The following is a 16,419-nucleotide window of genomic DNA, read 5'->3' on the forward strand; positions in this document are numbered from 1 at the left end:
CTGGGCCAGCACCAGAATCCCTTCCAAGAGGCCCCAGAACCAACACACCTGTTGGCCACTTCAGACCACAGCAGAGCACCACCCAACTAGGTCCACAAACAACACACCGAAAGGGTAAACTCCACAGGTAGCAGAGCCCTGCTAAAGTAAATCCTGCTCTTGGGTCAGCCACTGCACAATAGTTCAAAATAATCCTAAAATTTATGTGGAATCACAAAGAATCCTGAATGGCCAAAGCAATTTTGAGAAAGAAGAAACTTGGGATTATCACATTACCTGATGTCAAACTATACTACAAGTCTATAGTAATCAAAACATCATGGTACTTGCATAAGAAACAGACACATAGATCAATGAGGCAGAATAGAAAGTCCAGAAATAAATCCATGCCTATGTGGTTATTTAATCTATGACAAAAGAAGCAAGAATATACAGTCTATCTAATAAACGGTGTTGGGGAAACTGGACAACTACATGTAAAAAATGAAACTGGAACATCTTCTTACACAATGTACAAGAATAAACTCAAAATGGATTAACGACTTAACTGTAAGACCCCAAACCACAAAATTCTTAGAAGAAAACATGGGCAGTAAACTCTCAGACATTACCCTTAGTAATATTTTTTCCTGATATATCTCCTTGTAAAAGGGAAACAAAAGAAAAAAAATAAACAAATAAGACTACATCAAGCTAAAAAATTTTGTACAGAAAAGGAAACTATCAACAAAACATAAAGACAACTTACTGAATCAGAGAAGGTATTTGCTGATGAGACATTTGATAAGGAGTTAATACCCAAATTTTATAAAGAACTCATAAAACTCAACACCAAAAAAAGCAAACAATCCAATTAAAAAATGGGGAGAGGACCTGAATAGGCATTTTTCCTAACAGGACATGCAGATGACCAACAGACATATGAAAAGATGCTCAACATCACTAATCATCAGAGAAATGCAAATTTAAACCAAAATGAGATACCAGTACACACCTGTCATAATGACTATCATCAATAAATCAACAAACAAGTGTTGGCAAGGACATGGAGAAAAGGGAAAACTTGTGTACTGTTGGTGGTATTGCAAATCGGTGTAACTACTATGAAAATGGTTTTGGGGTTCCTCAAATAACAATAGAAGTGCCTTATGACCCAGCAATTCCACTTCTGGGTATTTATCCAAATAAATCCTAAACACTAATTTGAAAAGATATATGCATGCAGTCTTATATTCATGGCAGTGCTATTTACAATAGCCAAGATATGGAAGCAAACTAAGTGCCCATCAATAGATGTCTGGACACAAAAGAGGTGATACAGATACACAGTGGAATATTACTTGGCCATAAAAAGAATTATATCTTACCATTAGCAACAACATGGATGGACCCAGAGGATATTGTGCTAAGAGAAATAAGGCAGACTAAGAAAGACTAATACCATATGATCTCACTCATATGTAGAATCTAAAGTTCAAAATAAATGAACAAACAAAACAGACACAGACTCATAGATACAGAGAAAAAAGTGGTAGTTGTCAGATGGGAAATGGGTTGGGGTCTGGCTGAAAAAGGTGAAGAGATTGAAAAATACAAATTGGCAGCTACAAAGTAGTCACAGTTTGTAAAGTACAGCATAGGGAATGTAGTAAAAAATATTGTAATAACGATGCATAATGCCAGATGTGTACTAGACTAATTGGGAGGATCACTTCATAATTATATAAATGTCTAACCACTGTACTGTACATCTGAAACTAACACAAAATAATATTGAATGCCAACTGTAACTGAAAAAAAAATATTTCCCTCTAGTAACAAAGAAAAGATTCTTAGTAATATCACTGAAGATTTCCATGAAATTTCAACTCTCTCTGAACTGTTTCAAATTACCATTAAAAATACCTGAGAAATGAATCTTTAGAAAGTTTCTGATGAAGAAAGTTTTACTAAAACATTAGAAAATGAGGAAATAGAAAAATTAAGTTGTACACTTGAAATTTATATAATGTGATTAATTAGTGTTACCCCAATAAACTTAATTTTTAAATAAGATTATGAGGGTTTTTCTATAGCACGTATCATTGTCATCCACTTTAGTTTATATTTGTTAACTACACATGAAAATGGCCAGGAAGGGAAATAAATTGATGTCAATTTTACAACTCATATACTTGATAGATTTTTCTTTTAATATTTTATTTCATATCAGGGAGTTTAAGCCTTTGCATGTACAATATACCATCTTATGAGCCTTCTATGGAACCCTCAGTTAGATTTAATCACATTTAATATGGAACTTGAGTCATTGTTCCAACAGCCAAATCTGCATTTGAAATTTAGGCTGTACATTATACATTGGAAGTAGATGTTCCCATGTTTTAAAAAAATCATAAGTTGTGACTTCTTTTAGTTTCTCTTAGCAATTGTGGAGCATGCAAATTTGTGAGTTGGTATGGAATTAATGACAGGCTATTTTAATGTGTAATTTTTAACTGAAGATTTCAAGGGTCTAGAAGATTGTCAGAATCAAGGGAAATTAAAGGATTGATTTTTCTTAATTTAAATTTAAAAGTCATTTAAATTAACAACAAATAGAAATTTTTCTTTTAAAGTCTTTTTAGTAGCTGGATGGTACTATAAAAAATATAGGAAGGAAGGAAGTTTATTTTTCATACTAATATTAGGGATTAAAAAACAGATGATACGGAGTTGTGAAACAGCATGCTAATTTATCTCTATAAAATGTGAAGTGCACAGACTTGATTAGTAAATTGGTTAATTAATTTCTTTAAATCTTTACTCTTTCTCACAAATATGTTAAAACCTAAAAGAAGGCTAGAGACAATAAACTAGATATGTTTGAAGAGATTGACAATTTAAATGTGAATAAGGGTCTATCATTGAATAACAAGGCAAAGAACAGTAGGAAATACCAGAATTTCAGATAGAAATTACAGGATGTATAAAAATATACCATCAAGATATGGATGATTGTGGACATATACTCCTGTGAAAATAATAGGCCTATGTTTTTTTCAAAAAATAGTTAAGTGTATATAAAATACCTACTCGTCAAATTGTGAAAGTTTAAGAGAAAATACTTGACATTATAAAATAGTTTATCAGCAATGAAAAAAAGTAAAACTCATATACTCTGCACTGTTTTTTTCTAGTGTACTTGCATATCAAAATAAAGAGTTTTAATTTTGAAAGGTAAACAAAAAATCATGAAACAGAACCAGTGCTGGGATATGGATGTGTATATACATTTAATATTCATAATAATATAGTATATTTATAACATAGAATATGTGTAATAAATTAGTCAATATAGACCAATGACATAACAGCCCATAAAAAATATTCTGTACAATAAGAAATGTACAACCTATTCTCCGTATTGTGGGTAAATAGCAACAGCCTGTGGTCATTTCTGATGTTGCAGTTTTTCCATTTATTTACCAGAAGCATAAATAAAATATTTACTTTAACCATTTGCTTTAACTATTACTTCCAAAGTTGTGTCGTATTCATTTACAATAAGTATTCCTTGGGTACCCATCGTTAATAGCTGTGAAATGCCCTCTATCCATATCCTCCTTCCCAACGATGTACCAGCTTTCAAGAAATAAAATCTGGGACTAAAAATAAGTCTTATTAGCTAGTCATTAGCTCTTGTGGAAGGGGCTTGACACCTTTTACCTAAAAACATAGCAAACTTGCAGGCATTGACATCCTCTGTGATCCAGTTCACATCTTGAGTTGCTACTAAGGATGATTCAAATCTCATAGGTCTCCATAAGGAGTTTACATTGTATTAGGTTGGTGCAAAAGCAATTGAGGTTTTGCAATTATTTTTAACCTTTTAAACTGCAATTACTTTTGCACCAACCTAATACAATCAGGGCAGTGAAAAGCCATTAGAAACTGCTAAGCAGCCCAGTGAGATGACATTTTTAAAACGCTGTCAGAGTTCTATGTGGATTAGTGTGAATAGCTAAGTGTGAGGACGGGGAGCGAAGAATCTGTTTTAGTGGTCCAGTTGAGAGATGAAGGTGGCTTGACCAAAGAGGGTAACACCGAAGATAGTGCAAGGTGGACAGATTTCAGATGTGTTGGAAACAGTGCTAAAGAGACTTTCTGATGAATTAAAAGTTGAGCAGGGAATCAAGGACAAATACCAGGTTTTTCACTTAACTATGTCATGAGATGAGGAAGACTGAAAAACAAACAGGTCAAAGTTATCAAGAGTTGTGCCTCAGACATGGTAAGTTGGAGGCACTTTTTAACCACCTCTATGGAGACATGGAGGTGATCAGAATCGCAGAACTGAAGTTCACAAACTGAAGTCCAGCAGAAAATTATCATTTGAAAGTCATCAAAACATAGATAATATTTACACTTTGGGCCTAGACTCATTAATTCATTCATCCAACAAATATTTATTGAGCATGTAACATGAACAAGGTACTAAGTGTGAGGAGTACAACATTGAAAAAACTTCAGATAAAAATCTTTGCCCTTATGGGGCTAGCATTCTATGAAGAGATCCTCTAGAAAGAAAATGTAGATGGTAAGAAGAGCATCCAGAACTGATCTCTAGGGCCTTCCCACTTTGATTGAATGACAGGACAAGGAGCAGCCCCCAGAGAATAAAGTGAAAAAGCTGCCAGGGAGGGAGGAGATAAACCAGATTGTGGTGTCATAGAAGGCAAGATAAAAAGTGACTCACCCACTTAAGTCCTTTTTTGACAACCGCTCAGCTTTGTGAATGCCTGTTGAAGTGTGCAGAAAGATTAGAAATATAAAATGAGTTTTTGAATTAGGTGCCAAAAAGATCTTGTCCTTAAGACCCAGTGAAATGGCAGACAGAATCTGTATTCAAGTTGATTGAGGCAAAACTTCGGGGAATGTAAAAAACTGGATGCAATAGGTTATGGACTTTTGGGAAGTTTTACCATCAAGGAAAGTAGAGAAATAGGCAAGTGGCTGAAGGAGGAATAGTTAGACTTATGTGTGATGTCTGAAAGCCCTTACCAAAGTGTATGGTACATAGATAACATTTAATAAATACTACACATTATTGTGGATAAGTGAGATTTAAATTTAATGGTTGGGATTTACTGACAATGGATTATCACTGACCCTGAGAGTTACAGATTTTTCCATTAGAATACATAAATGTTGAATTCACAAATGAATAAATATAAATTAACAATAAAGATATGTAGTAGCACTTTTTATCTATCAAACTGGTGATTTTTTAAAGTATAATATTTGATGCTGGTAAAAGTGCAAGGAAACAAATCTTAAACTGAGTTTGTAGGAATATAACCTTTCTGAAGAGTAAATTCTTATGTATCAAAAGCCTTATAAATATGCTTGCTTATAGTTTTGTTTATTTTTTCTGTTAATCTCATTATAGTATATTTAATGGAAGAGAAATTATAAAGATAAAGAAACACAAAACTCTGACATTTAAAAAAAGAAACTAGAAACACATACATTCTGTAAACAGCATCTGATGTGGGACTGACTGTTCATATAAAATTGGTGAAATACCCATCCATTCAGACTTTTGTTCCTTCCTGGCTAATTGTCGTAAAGCTCTATACTTAATGTGAGTCTTCAAGACTACCCAGAGTTTTCTGCAGGTGGGAATGCAGCTGTTCACCTTTTTAGTGGGGTGAGCTTCTAGGAGCACAAACACCTGAGTGCCTGCTAGTCTCTGGGTTGATTTTGCTTGTTTTCTCTAATTTCCTGAAACAGTGCTAGGTTAATGGTCATATTAGTCAAAATATTTAATGGTCGGGGACCTGTGTTTCCCAGTAGCCCCCTGCTCCCTTTCAGCAACTCCGTTCTCAGAGCACTACAGTTCAAATGTTTATGTGGGGCTCCGAGGGCTGTGCCAAATAATTCTGATTTGGTGGCCCTGGGATACAGCCCCCAAGCTGGCATATTAGGTGAGAGGGGAAAGATCTTGAAGGACCACCAAACCAGTCCAGTGTCTTGGGATGATATTATTTTGAAATGATGGGGATTCCTTCTGATCCTATAAAGCTAGACTATGCGGACTCTTAAACCCAGCTAGAGACAGATTCACTTCACAATGCAGTATTGGTATATTTTCTTCTGGAAACTGTGTTTTGACACCAGTCCATAATATCTTATATTTAGCACTTTACAAGATGTGAAATATTTTTTTCTTATGTCGTTTGAGCTTTAGGGTAATTTTATCCCCATTTAAGATATCAAGAAACTCAAAGTCAGGGACAGCACTCCCTATGTATTAATGACATCTAGCTTCATAAGATTTCCTTAACCTCTGTGAGCATAATCCCAAAATGTGGCACAGTACACGGCACAAAGGCTACAGAGCGTGAGCGGGTATGACAGCATCGCATTACTTTACCTCTGCCCTTTAAAGGCCACTGGGAATACACTGGCAAGGCTATCTTTGCACTAGCTGCTTCTTGCATATGGCCCAGAGCGTCCTTCCGGCACCAGTGTCTTTGGAAGAGGTGTGAAAAAACTTCTCTCTGAGTCCAGGAGAGTGGGCTGTTCAAATCCTCCTGGAGACAAAAGAAAGAATTGGTTCCAGTGCCTTTTTCAATCCTAACAGCTTTCAGATGACACATTGGGAGTCATTTATACAGAATTGAATATACCCAAAAGTGTTCCTCGCCAAGCCTTCCCACAGTCTACACGAGCCAATGCAGATCACTTTATTTAAAAAGGTTATATGTTATGTAAAACCCACACAACTAGCTGTCTTAGATTTTTCTCTACCCCCTACTTGGACTTCTGTTTTCCATCTTTAGCTGTAGACTAACTGATTTATTGTCACCCATAAAGCAAAGCTCATTTTAGGAACCCATCTTCCACAGGTACCAGCCACTGAAGTTTCTGCTCAGTCCATCAATTAAAACCTACTGCTTAGTACCATGTTTCCCCGAAAATAAGGCCGAGCCGGACCATCAGCTCTAATGCCTTTTGTTGGAGCAAAAATTAATATAAGACCTGGTCTTATTTTACTATTATTATAGTATCATAGTAATATAAGACCGGGTCTTACATTAATTTTTGCCCCAAAGGACGCATTAGAACTGATGGTCTGGCTTGGCCTTATTTTCGGGGAAACACTGCTAGTTACTGTCCCTGCCAATTGATAAGCAAACCATAAATTCAAAGGCGACACTCTCAGGAATCTATTTTTTTCAATTGACTAGCAAATCAAACTAATATCCTAAGCAGCTTATGACCAAAATGTTGCTTTTTTTTTCGGATAGGAAACTCTCAGGGTCATCTTTGAATCTGTCCCTTGACCTACGGATCAACTGTATTTAACCTCCTGCTACAGGTGGATGCACCAGCAGAATGTGTTTTCCTAGTAGTTCATCTCAGTAACTAGAAAGTCTGCCTCATACATTTTTAAAGGTAAAGACTCCACTCAGTGTGTTCTATTAGGTTGGTGCAAAAGGAATTGCGGTTTTTGCAATTATTTTTAACTTTGTAAACCACAATTACTTTTGCACCAACCTAATAGCACCAAAAGGTACCATAAACCTCTGCAGTGACATCTTGGAGTAGGGAGGTTTAGTGCCAGCCACGTCCAGAGCAAATGTCCTACCTCATGAACACCCTCAGAGGGCATTCTTGGCCTCCTATCTACAAGCTGGAAAATAAGGTGTGATTCCTAATTATCTATTACAATAGTTACTATTTTAATTTTGCACAATACCTTTCATTCTGTTGTGGTAGCAAATGGCTTACCTTTTTTGTTCATATTTACAACTAGCCATTAGATAGTTTTAAATGAGATTAACATGGATAATATTTTAGAGATGAGAGATAATTCCTGACCATGACACACTTCTGACCCATTTCATGAACAAATTTCAGCAAAATAGCAACAAGGAGAAACATGGACAAAACATTTGCTGATGGAAAAATGGTCACCCATTATCTATAGCTTCTTTTATTTTCTCTGTCTTATAATATCATTTTTGTTCTTCCTTGAGTAAGTCTATATAATTCTTAACATAAATTCTTGGTTCAAATAATTCCAAGTTCAATTATTGTTATGTAATTTCAGATTCAGCTTGCTGGTTGACTTGCAACCTTATGCTTCATGTATGCAAATATAATTAAAACGCAGTTCTTCCATCTTGAGAACATATAGCAAAACTAGGTCTTTATAAATATAAGGATTTTAAAACCATTAAAGAGAAATATATACATGTATTCATAATTTTTATTTATAACTTGAGTATAAATTTATATTTTAAGAGTATAATTTAAATTTTGTAAGAAGTATAAACCAAATGTTAGTTGTAAATCGAAAGAGTACAAGTTCATATATGTGTGTGTGCATATTTTTCCTACATTTTTAAAATGCATGCTTGATAAAATATGTATACATTTTCAATTTCTAGATTTCATGTTTGAGTCTGCTACTAAGTGGAATGAGCAATTTTTTCAAATCAGTTTTTTATTATTTATTTGCTAGAAATGAAAACAACGTGAAATTATACTTTGATAGTGGATTGCCAATGCAATTATAAGTTATTTTCCCCAACCATCTCTATTTTTGGTAGATGATTAGTGCCCCGTGGGATCCAGAGACTTCTCTGATCGAGAGCTGTTTGTTTTCTGCATGCTGCAATTATATATTACACATACACCAATGATGAGTAGCCTCATGTGTTGGGATAAATATGTTATTATAAGTTCAAATGCTTAGATACTTTTTCGATGTTTATTTGAACTGAGCAAAACATAGTGGTTTGAGTTCACAGGGGGCTTACGTAAACCTTTTGGGGGAGAATTTCAGCTCACAGGGGTTTGTAAGCAGATGGCATATGCAAGCTATCACACTTCTCCTTGGTGGGAGGAATGGCATTCTCAGGGTAACAAAATAAGAGCGGGAGGTGCCATGATAAGTCTGTTCTCGGAGTCTCCACCTGGGCTTTCCCCACAAGGCAAAGACACTAAGCATAAATTTGAAGGATAACATGGAATCAGAATACAGTGAATTGCTTCTCTCAACACCTCCAGACTGTCCCACCCCCATTCTCCCTCCGGGAGCCTTGGAAGGAAGTTGAACCATCCTACTGTTCAGAGCTGAGGTGAAATTTTGCAGGAACTTGAAAAAATTATGTTCAGGAATGTTAAAACATGGAACTACTCATTACTTGTCCTCATAGTGTGACACAGTGTGGAGCTACAAGCAAGAAACAATTTCAAAATGAGAATCAAAGGGTCACTTATAATAGTTGGACCAGCACCCAGTTCTCCAATGTACAGTACTCTGGAAAATCTGGGTGGGAATGTAAGAAGAGCCCTCTGCCTTCCAAACAACTCCATCCATTCACCATCTAAATCTTGGAAGGATCATTCTGCCCAGTGTTCTAAGAACTCAAAGCAGGGACCAATACACTAAGGCGAAAAGAGAGAGAGAAAGAGGGATATTCTGACCCCATGGAAAGCCCTAAACCAGTTTAGTGAATGCACAAAGTTGGTATGAATGGGAACATAATAGGGAGAGGAGAAAGGAAAAAAAAAAAAGAAACGAGAAGGGAATGGGCAGAAAGGGAAGGGTGCATGTTTTCTAACCATCAGTGATGCCACTCACTAGCAATGCTTCTCAATCAAAATCCAACAACCGGGCAGAAACCTTAGCAATGTTTCCTCCATGAGAGGGGAAATGAAGAAAGAAATGGACACAGAGTTGGTCAAGAAGACATCTTTGTCCTCTCCTCTCCACCAAATCATTGTGTTTTAAAATAACCAGAGATGTCTAACCAGACCTCAGGTCATCCCCGCTAAAAACACAATTATAGTAGATGTTTTTAGGACAAAGCCTGACTCTCAGATATGCTCTAGGACAGGTCTGTGACTTGACCACTGAAACTACACAAATGCACCAAAGCTGACCTTGTCACTTTGTTTAAACTGGAAATAAACTTATTTTAAAGGCTAGAGGAAGGCAGAGAGATGATTGACCAGACTTCACACTCTCACCCGGTATGTCCATGCACAGTAAATGTGAATTTCAAAGAAATTCTTTTCCATTTAGATCAACATAGATCTATGCAGCATTACACAGCAGCCATGTTGCTGCAAAGAAAAAACAAAGGGCACTGTTATGTCCAGAGCATGTTTGTCCAAGTTCACTTCATATATACTGAAACAATCATGAACTATAACACCTAAACAGAAAGATAATTTGCATTTCTTTAAGTCATACCATTTTCCTAGTGGGTATTACTCTCAAACAGTGAACTTAAACTTATTTTGGCCTTTTATATCCAATTTCTCCAAAGGAAGCCACAAGTATAATAAATGGCAATGTAGTTCATAGTTGAAATTCCATCATTCCACTGGTACTCAGTTTGCCCAATGATAATAAATACTGTAAGTCTTTATTACAGTGCAAGTTATTCTACAAGTGAAGAAAATACCATCATAAATACTAAAAATGTGAGAGTGATTCTCATTAAATCAGTGGACTATGTCTTGGAAGCTGTTAATGAATACAAAAGGTAATATTAGTTCCAGTCATTTATGTCTACTCCTTATAATTTATGTCTAGTTATCACGCTGCTCAATAGCGAGCATGCATTTTTTCAAATGTGAAGATTGTGTTTGATTAGAATACAAAACACCATCCAGATGCACAGTCACAGTGGATTGTTCATACGAGTATAGCATAATTAAAATACGCTTAAAAAGAAGGAGAACTTTAGACTAGTATCATAACAGAATAAAAAAGAGAAGATCAGATAAATCCAAAGATGTTACAAAGGAATAATAAACAAGAGGTGGTGAGCTGGAAAATGGGTAAGTAGAATAAAGAAGATCTAAAGTGTGTATTGAAGATCTGAAGATCATTTAATATTTAAGCTTCATTCCATTAATATAACAGCTGTTTTACTCTACATAGCCTCCAGCAGAAACAAGACATTCACAAGGAACAGTTTTTAAGATCCCTTTTCTTCAAAATAGGAGCAGGTGAGCTGGCTTCTACAATGGAAGGTAAACTAGAATCTAAGAAGATATTGTGGAAGTCTTGGCTTGTGTTTTCAGATGACAAGAGGGCAGCCGGAGGAGGAATCCTGATGAGGTGGCTCGGTGAAAGCAGATGTGACAATAAGATAAATGTGCAACCTTTAAATTTTCCTTGGGATCACAGAAATATTTGGGGGAAGAAAACTGATAAAAAAAAACTGGGTTTTCTGAAGTAAATTTGTGTGAGTTATTGGGTGTAGAGTAAAGTATATTTTCCACATGGGACATTTGGAACAGAAAAAAAGGGCTGATAAAATCTGATGGAGTTTGGTTAATAACAATAACAACAAGAATGATAATATCTAGTTTAGTTAATAGTAATGTACCAAAGATGGTTTGTTAGTTGTGACAAAAACCATAGTAATGCAAGATGTTAACAATAGAGTAAAACATGTTTGGGGTATATGAAAACTCTCTGTACTATCTTTACAATGTTTTTGTAAATCTAAAACTATTCCAAAATAAACTGTCTACTTAAAATCAATGAAAAAGTATGAGTAACTTGCTAATACATGCAAATTTCAAACTTTGGCCTATGTGCTAAATCAATTCTTAGTATTTATAGTAAATCCTCAGCAAATGATGGATAACACTATTATGAGTAAATGTGCAATAGATTAACATTTAACAGTTTAAGTAAGAGTTTTATATGATACAAAAATATTTTAGAAATACTGATTTAGCAACTGTTTGATAGTTGGCTTGGATAAAGACAGTAAAGGCTGTAGATCCTGGGAGACCCTTTAGAAAACTTTTCACCTGTCTGTATCTTGGTTTGTATATTCATAAAATGCTAAAACTAAGTTTACCTACCTCATACGGTTTTTGTGAGGAGTAAATAAGTTAGCAAATGTAAATAAATTATTAAATGCTTATAACAGTGCTTGACATATAGAAAGAGTTCAGTAATTATTATTAATTAATATCATCATTTCTATTATCAATGCACTATTATTATATTGAGCCTTTATCTAGGAAAAAATAAGTATGGTACCGACAAAATGTGAGGATGGAGACAAAGATAAACAGTAATTTGGGGGGAGAAAATGATCAGCTAAGAAGAAAATATCCAGTAGAGATTTGGCAACAGAGGATTAGAATGTTTTTTGTAGAAAGTATTGTTTAAATATGAGAATAAATGAGATCTCTGAGACTTTAGAAAAAGAAGAGAGCTACGATCTTAGTCTTAAAAAGGATCTCAGCTAAAGGGTAAGAAAAAGTAGATAAACTCATGAAGGAAAAGAAGAAAAAGAGATATAAAATAAGAATCAGGTAAGAGAATAAGAATTTATAAAAGGGAAAGGGGGTCAGCCATATTGAAGACCTCAGAAGAGATCAAACAAAATGAGAGCCAAGAAAAGAAAGAAGATTCATTCATGACCTGAAACAAATAGTTCAAAATAGAGAACTAGAGGGAGAAGCCAAAGAAGAATGCACACTATTCATTCTTACAGTGTACTCCTTATGCATGCTATTTTTGTCTGTCTTCCACTCCATGAATATAAGCTAATTTTTATCTAATTTTTTCCTTGATGAATGTCAATGTCTGGTACAGAGTAGGCACTCCATAATATATATTGAATTAAGGAATAAAATAATTGGTGAACCAGAACAATAATTTTTGAAATAGTCTATACTATAATGCAATTTGTGCATCTTTTTATCAAGAGGAATGGCCATCTTTTCCAGCACCTCTAAGACTATAATTATCCTGTACAGTCTTCTCACCTTGTTGCTCATTGTAGATAAACTTTTTAGGGTAATTTGGAAGTAAAATTTCAGTTTTTAAAAATATTTGGAATCTTGGGGTGGTAGAGAAAAGAAGTATGCCAAAATCAAACCTTATTTGGAGATTAGGTTATCAATATTCTTTATGATTTTAATGAAACATAAAGTCAAATGTTTTATAGAAATAGAGAAAAAACATAGGATATAAATTTTCAATACCACTAAAGAGATTTTTTTTAAGGAGCAAAGTCAACATGATTATTTCTTAGAAATAAAAAATTAAATAAATGCAAAAAGGAAGAAAATAAAGCAAAAAATATAAGATGTTTGGAATAAGATATCAGAATTCATAATAAACATAAATGGACTAAAAAGCCTCTTTTAAAAACCATTCAGTTTGGATAAAGGAAAATACATAAATGCTGTAATTTAGGGACATACTTAATATAAAATGACAAAGAAGGATTGAAAACAAAGAGAAAGTAAAAATATGTCAAAAATAAAAATAAAGCAAGCTTGAAAATAATATATCAGTAAGTATCCTAGCAGTAAACACTTAGCACATTCAGCTTGGATAATTTGAAGAGAGTTTAATAAAAGAAATTATCTTAAAAGGATGGGCCGGGTTTAGGAAAAACAGCATTTGTTATTACCACCCCTAGGTCTGAGTGGGAAAGGAGGTTGCTATTACTGGAACCCAGAAGCTATAAGCAGAGGACCATCTGAAGACACTGTGATCTTTGGTCAAAATCTATAGTCACAGGACAACTCCACAAGGAAGGAGCCTATGGAATGGGTATCCCATTTTCATTCTCCTCCCTCCCTGGGATGTCCTGCCAGCGATTCCCATTAGTCTAACCAAACTAGAAGGCAGGGGACAAGGGTACCTTTTGATATGTATGGTCCATACAAATCAGTATCTAGAAACAGAGCAGAACAGGAAAGGGTACAGAATAGATCTAGGAGGAAAACATAAGATTTCCAGCACAAATATTCATAAAAGATAAGTAGAATTCAACTTAAAATCATTAAATGAAGAACAGTGGCAATGGATATTTTGTAAGGTCAAAATGTCAAGGATACATAGCCAGGAGCTATTATGCACCAATAGATGTATCAGTAAAATATATAAAATAAAAACCATCAACAATATTAGAATAATTTGATGAAACTCTGATTATTGAGTGACATAGCTTAAAATTTGACATGACCAGAATCAAATGAATGATTGACAAATGTGCTTCATAAACATACACAGAGAGCTTTGTACCTAACTGAAAAACATACTTTTTTCTAAAGACTCAGAAAAAATCATTCACTAAGAAACAAAATAAGCCTCAATAATTTCCAAAAGAGAACATTTATAGAACACATTCTCTTACCACAATTCAATAATAACTAGTATTCACTAAGTACTAATTTTGCATTTTAATTTAATTCACATACTACTATTAGGGAGATGTTATCCTTATCTTTATTTCAGAAATAAATTATAAAACTGAAGGAAAAACATACTGCTTTTTAAAATGCTGTGGATATAGTAAATAAAATCAAGTATCAGCTACATACCGTGCTTCCCCTAAAATAAGACCTAGCCGGACCATCAGCTCTAATGTGTCTTTTGGAGCAAAAATTAATATAAGACCCGGTATTATATTATATTATATTACATTACATTATATTATGCTATGTTATGTTATATTATAAAGACTGGGTCTTATATTATATTAAAATAAGACCGGGTCTTATATTAATTTTTGCTCCAAAAGACGCATTAGAGCTGTTGGTCCAGCTAGGTCTTATTTTCGGGGAAACACAGTATATACTATTTTCTTATAGCAGATGAAATTATAAAGATAATGAGGGAGAAAAAAGAAGACAGCATTTTAAGATAATATATACAATATACAGATACAGATTTTATATATTTATATATCTCTAGAAAAATGAAGCAGAACAGAAGGGAGAATCAAATAAAAAAAGAAATTTCTCTAAGGACTCGATTATTGAAATTGAAAGAGTTCCAGTCTTGGTATCAGGCAAAATGAAAGGAGAAGCATGACTACACACATCTTGCAAAAATTTTCTTTCTATTTCAAAGGTTGTTAACCTTGTTAACCACAAGTCTAAAGCTATAAAAACCTAACAATAATCTAAAAGATGTCTAACGTTTAAACAGATGGGAATGATCTCAACTGAAAGGAAAACTTAGGAGTTCCCTTCTACCCATCCTCGGGGTACTTCTGTGCAAACACACCCATGCATTGGGATTCTGGTCAAGATGGCAGAGTAGGTAAATGCTGTGCTTACCTTCTCTAACAGCCACACCAAAATTACAACTAAACTACAAAACAACCATCACTGAAAATTGCCTGCAATCTTACTGAAACGAAGCTCTGTAACTAAGGACACACAGAAGAAGCCACCTCGAGACTGGTGGGAATGGTAGAAACATAGAAAGGTCTGGTCCCACACCTGCATGTGACCGTTAAAAATCAGGAGGGCTATCTTGGCTGCCGAGATCCCCGCTGAAGGAGCGAGGGGTCCTAGCGCCACACCAGGCTCCCCAGCCCAGCATTCCAGGGCCAGGAAGAGAAGTCCCCATAACTTCTTGTGCTGACAACCAGCAAAAATTTGGCTGAGTGAAACGGACAGTGGAGAAAATCCCAGGGCTCCTCTTAAAGGGACTGCACATGGATTAACTCACTGAAGGAATCACTGGCTCTGAGATCCAGCACTGGGACTGGAGAGGTGACAGGGACATGCAGAGATGAACTGAGTTGTCTGCTTCAGGATGAGAACTGGAGGGGAAGCTTTCTCCTGGACAGAGGAGCTGGCAGAAGCCATTGTTTCTTTTTTGAGCCCACCCACTTTCTGGAATGCAGACATAGGCAGCTTCCATATATGATTCTCTATCAAGCTGACTGGCCCCATTTGTTCACCATATCCCACTGAACTTTCTGGAACACCCAACCTGCTTCCAGTGGCTTTTCTGTACAAACCACCTGCCTTGGCTTGTGCTACAGACTTTCCTGGGGTCTCCCAAAGTTGTAGAACCCAGACTAGCAGCATCTGTCTACTTGAGCATGTCCTGCGCCTCTGGCTGAGCAGCCCTAAGCCTGGCACTAATGGCAGCCAGCCTTGGTTCACAGCTTGGCCTCTCAAGGCACTTCCAAGCACAGCGCAAGCAGTGGCCATCTACAGATAGCTTTGTGGCTCATGTCAGGTGGCCCCAGGTTGGGTACAGGCTGAAGCTGGACTTGGCCTGCAATGGGTTCCCTCCCAGGTGGCTCTGGGGCTGGCACCCCCAGTGATGAGCTTCGAAAGGAGCAGGAGCATCACTTAGCAGCCAAGAATGACACACCCAATGGATGGACTGGGCAGGCACCAGAGCCCTACTGAGGCAGATCCTGCTCTGTAGGGTCAACCTCTGCACCACAAATCCTCCACTGTAGTCAAGGCTAGTCCTCACAACCAATGTGCCTGAGGGTCAATCCTTCTCATTGACTTGCAGTCAGCAACCAAGGCTCAACTACAAGATGAGGTCACACACAACCCACACAAGGGATTCACCTGTAATGCATGGCTCAGGTGACCAGGAAGACTGTACTATGGCCT

Source organism: Rhinolophus sinicus, linkage group LG03, assembly GCF_036562045.2.
Source record: "Rhinolophus sinicus isolate RSC01 linkage group LG03, ASM3656204v1, whole genome shotgun sequence".
NCBI lineage: Eukaryota > Metazoa > Chordata > Mammalia > Chiroptera > Rhinolophidae > Rhinolophus > Rhinolophus sinicus.